Below are 4,895 nucleotides of genomic sequence, written 5' to 3'. Positions count from 1 at the left end.
GGCTTTTTCTTTAACTAGAGGCATTAAGAGACGTTTTGAAACAGTGCTCAACTTCTGTCTATTTGCTGCCCACGGCTCACAATTCCTTGAGTGCTTGGAGGGCATTCAGTGAGCATCTGAGTCTCACAAGTCACATTCTTCTGCAGGAGATGAGCTCATACGTACGGCAGCCCAGGAGTTGTCACTGCCAAGGTTTCCCACACCTCAGGGCATGCCTCCCAGCTCTCTCTTACCGACAGAAAACAGACTGTATAACAACACCTTATTCTCTAATAAGTAAGGTCACTTATTCTCTAGAGATCAAATGCATTCAGCTTATCTGCCTCATCCACACAACACCTTGGAGGCTATTGGTCCTCTCTTGTTGGAGCTAGGCCACGGTTCAGACTGGCCATCCACCGCAGGCAGTGGAGTAGGCCTCACAGTGCCCATCGTGGCCTCTCCTGTCAGCCCATACCCACCCACAGCCTTATGCTCAGCTGGCCGTGGTTCCCCAGGGTTGGTAACTCCTCGCACATTTGACCACAGCAAACCCAAGCGCTTTCACTGGGCACCACTGGTTGCTCATTTTTGGCCACACTTCCTGCTGTCCTGAATGCGGTACTCCCTTACCTGCTCCCTGAGCACTTAGCAGGGTTGCATCCCTTAGCAATCGTTTCCCTTGTTTCACAAACAGGTTGTAACGTTTCTTCAAATCACCTCAAAACCATCAGCAGCAGGATTCACATCCTACCTACCAGACCCTTTCTCACACTCAGTGTGTCCTGCAGCAATGTCTCCTTTCACTGCATAGTTTCATCCAAGCCCCATGGCAAATTCCAGCACTTCTCAGGACAGCTCTGGCCTCCTTTCACTGATCTCTGCAGGCTGGGCCAAGCCCAGCTGAGTCCCTCTAGATTGGTGCATTGCCAAAGCATCTTGGCAGCCCCTGTTGGAGGAGTGCCAGGAGGGACGGTTCCTCAGGTTCCCCCCATAGCTGAAGCAGGTTCTTCCCTTCCCTTCATGACAAGCCCCAGCATACAGGACTAATTTGTGACTTCAGGCTGTATGTCATGACTTGAAAATGATGCAGACAATCCACTCTTTTTTGCTGGAAGTAAGGCTTCAGAATGGCTTGGTTTCTGAGAAACACTACTGATGCCTGTTTTCTCTGCCACTGATTTGTACTGCATATTAAATGCTGACATAAGGGGTTCCAGGCTTTCCTCCTCACATTGTTCACTGCATTTTCATTTATTTATTTATTTATTGGAGTTTCTTGTAGATTGAAATGGTTCATCTGACTTCTTCCTCTCCTGTTTCTGCAGATCTAACTGTGAGACTGGGCAACAGAAGTCTTCCCACAGCCTTAATTCCGCATCAGGTTTCTGACTTTTCCAACTTTCTAATTTCCTTGTGCTGTTGGTATTTTTAGCTTTTTAAATCCTCACTACAGCCCAGCTTGGTTGGTAACCTCCAGGCTTGCCAAAGATTCCTTGGCCTCCCCTGTCCCCGGAAAAGCTGCTGGTCCTCAGCCATCTGGTTACTGGTTCCTTATTCATCTATTTTGAATCTCTTCCAGTTTCTGCTGCCCCCAAAAATTCTACCTCCAGTCTCAGGCCATCTCTCAAGCCTTTCAGTAAAGCCTTCAGATGTCGCTTTAATCCCTTCAGCAAAGTCTCATGCTCTATTCTCGGGCCTTTAGGCCTTATTATAGCCATTTGTGATATCCTTGATTTCTGCAGGTTTTGTTCACAGAATTTCACAGGAAGTCTCAGTGCACAGCAGAGCACAGCATTCCTGCTTTTCTTTCCCTGCTGGAAACAGATCATTTGGTATAACCTAGGAGTGCATTTGCCTACTTGGCAACCCTATATCTGGAGTCTCATGGTCAGAGTGTGGTCAACAACAGAACAAGATTTTTTTCCCCACTGTATTTCTAAGCACTGAACTTCTGGTTCCAAACAGATGAACCAAAAGGAGTTCTGCAAGTGCATTTTACACAACCACAAATCATCTCTGTTCTATCTGTGAAAGCCATCAGCTCTTCTTGTTAAATGTTCCTGTCCTCTGAATAGGTGATGGTTTTGTTTCACACCCAGAGGTTCATTAAAATATCAACTGGACATTCTTGAGAAAGTCCAAGAATGGTTTTGCCTTATCCTCCTGTTTGGCTCATGAACTTCTACATGCAGTTACAGTGAAATCTAGACATCCTAGGCTCCCTTTACTAAAACAATTCTCCTGTTCCAGCCACAGTACCCGGTTTCAGGGTTGAGACTAACTCAGATGGAATTGTCCAGAGCCCCTTTGCACTCCAAGGAGGGGAATAGGTACGTCTATGGCACAATTCATCTCATCTTGATGTAGGAGACTGTAACAGGTAAAAACAAACAAACAAACAAACAAACAAAAAACCTCCACATTTTCCAAGTATTCCTCTGTCCCCTTGGATATAAAAGGACACTCAGGACACTGAAACAAGAGTAGGTACTATAATAAGATGGGATTTTTAGCCACCCAAATATACCACCTTAAATTTAGGAACTCTTCTCTAGGCAGAGGTTGAAGCTCTCAAAACCACAGGACTGCTACTAGAAGACAAAAGGCAATAGGAAAACATATAAAAATCCACAATAACTCTTGAAAAGCTATGGCTGCTCCATAATAAAAGAATAATAGTGTGTGGCACTCTTATAGCACTTTATCTGGAGACCTCAGCAGCTACACAATGGGTGAGTTAGTTTGTCTCTTAGCCTAAAAGAGAAAAAATGACCAAAACAGAGCTGTGGGAGCACATCGTCTCTCCAAGCCAAATCCCAGTTCTCTTTGAGCTCTTCAAAGCATGGGGAAAGCCTTGCTCATGGAGAAGCCTTGCCACACCTCCCTTTAACACAGGAAGAAGGACACAGACAAGCTGAGTGATGGTGTGGAGCGTGCAGGAAGCAGCTTGGCATTTCTTTGCTGCTGCTCCTGTGCTCATATTTGCTGCTTTCAGTTGAATATATTAAAATAATGAGGTACTAAGTAAAGGCTGAAATATCTTTGAGGGGGGGAACTTGAATTGTAGCTTATATAAAAAGTGAAATAATATCTACTGCAGTGCACAGAAAGATGTAGGCAGTAAGGCCAAAGTGTGCCCTGTGCATTTCAGGCTAACATTTAGTTCTAAAACGTAGTCATATTTTCTTGGTATTTAACATCTGAATACTTTGCAATGGAGAGATTCATGTTAACAAGCAGAAGCTTTCAACCATAATATGAAATGTAAGAATAAGTGTAAGATTTTTTAGTAACTTATTAGTGTCTAACAGCCTGAAACTGTGTGATTTCTCCCTAAGACCAGTCAGTTAAAGTATTATTACTCCTTTTCTTTTTTTTTTTTTTTTTAATTCCAGCACATTTTGTACCATGTGGTACATAGGATATAGACCTCCAGACGTCCAAACATTGCAATTCCACATTTGTTAAAACTCTTAAAGCGTTGCCTCCAGCCCATAGACTCCAGGACATTGGAGCAGGGACAACATGGCTTTAACACAACCATCCTGGACTGTGGTTGATCTTGTCGTTGCCTTCCTCCTCTTGAAGGTGATGGCTTTTCACCTTCCAATGGAGCACTGCTTTCCATGCTATGCCCGTTTCTTGGTTAAAGCATGGACGACATGCTGGCTGTAGTTACTGTCCATGGCAGAGCTTGTTCAGCACAAAGGGAAAAGGAAGCTGGTAAGGAACCCTACACCACCAATTCTCCCAGTAGGTGAAAAAATACATACGTTAAAAGGCCGTGATTGTCCAACACTGTACTTGGAATTCTCCATAGCAACACCACTTTGGTACTGTAGTGGAAAAAAAAAAAAAAAAAAAGAAGAAGAGAGTATAAAAAAATCTTAGGTCTTCAAAAAGGCCCTTCAACTTTGAAGTGAATGTATTGGTGGAGAAATGAACGGTCTGTTGTGCAGACGGCTGTTTGCTCTGGTTGCTAGAAGCAGCCAGTCATGGTGCTAAGAGGGAAGGGAGTCAGATAGCGTATTACCATGCCAAAGCACCAACCCTGCCTATGATGACTGCAATATTAACTCCCCGAGCTTCCTGCGGCTGAGCGGCAGTGAGTTTCACTTGCCCCCTGCCCCCCACCCCCAAGCTTCCAGGTTCAATAAAGATTACATCATGGACAAAGTATGCCATGTAAGCCTGAGAATCAAAGCCGTCACAATCGGCGGCTGTTTAACTGTAATGTCGCTGAAACACACACTCCCCCTACACGCACACACACTTTCCCCCCGCGCCCTCCCGTCCCGCCTCGAGCCCTCCGCTGCTCCTACGATTAAGGGTAGTATTACTGGGGAGAGGAAAATCTGATCAAAACTGTCGACCGCCGACTCCCGATTTTCTATGGATTCAATAAAGGCCACCTTAACGATTTCCCTAATTAATGGATGACATCTTTGGCTGGAGGAGAGGCGCGGTATTCTACTCTGCCTTAGTCTTTGTTAACCTTCTAATTAACTTTCGTAGGTCACCCAGGTCTCCCAAACCTAAAAGTGAAGAGAGCCATTGTGCTAGAAGCAGTAAACTTACTTTTTCTGCCTGGGTACTTAAAAGGGAGAACAATTATAGGCAGGGAAAAATAACTGCGTTTAAACTCTTTGTGACTGCAGAGAATGCATAGGTCCCTGCCTTAGAAAGTAATTGAAACACCTTTTATACCAATATTTGCATGCATAATAAACCAAATTAGCAAATATGCATCTAAATTCAGCCTCAGTTTCAAATTGGTTTAGGGATTTGGAGGGGGGTTGGTCTTTTTTTTTTTTTTTTGGAATGTGAACTTCAGTGGGTCAACAAAAGGAATTGGATTTCTTGAGCAAATTGCAACTGCAACAGCTATCAGCTTTTAGCCGGCGCGATCTCAA

At 44.3% G+C, this 4,895-nt stretch overlaps 1 long non-coding RNA gene across 1 annotated transcript; it reads right to left on the bottom strand.

The window, feature by feature from the left end:
- Nucleotides 1-2,546: 2,546 nt before the first annotated feature.
- On the bottom strand, nt 2,547-4,520 carry LOC112532118. The gene is made up of 3 exons (XR_005858905.1): nt 4,016-4,520; nt 3,756-3,818; nt 2,547-3,675 (listed from the first exon to the last, which is right to left on the bottom strand). It is a non-coding gene; the product is annotated as an uncharacterized LOC112532118 (long non-coding RNA).
- Between the last annotated feature and the right edge of the window lie 375 nt (nt 4,521-4,895).

The sequence above is a fragment of the Gallus gallus genome, chromosome 3, assembly GCF_016699485.2.
Source record: "Gallus gallus isolate bGalGal1 chromosome 3, bGalGal1.mat.broiler.GRCg7b, whole genome shotgun sequence".
NCBI classification, from domain to species: domain Eukaryota; kingdom Metazoa; phylum Chordata; class Aves; order Galliformes; family Phasianidae; genus Gallus; species Gallus gallus.
The sequence above is the reverse complement of the archived record's forward strand: the minus strand, read 5'-3'. Positions and strand labels throughout refer to the sequence as shown.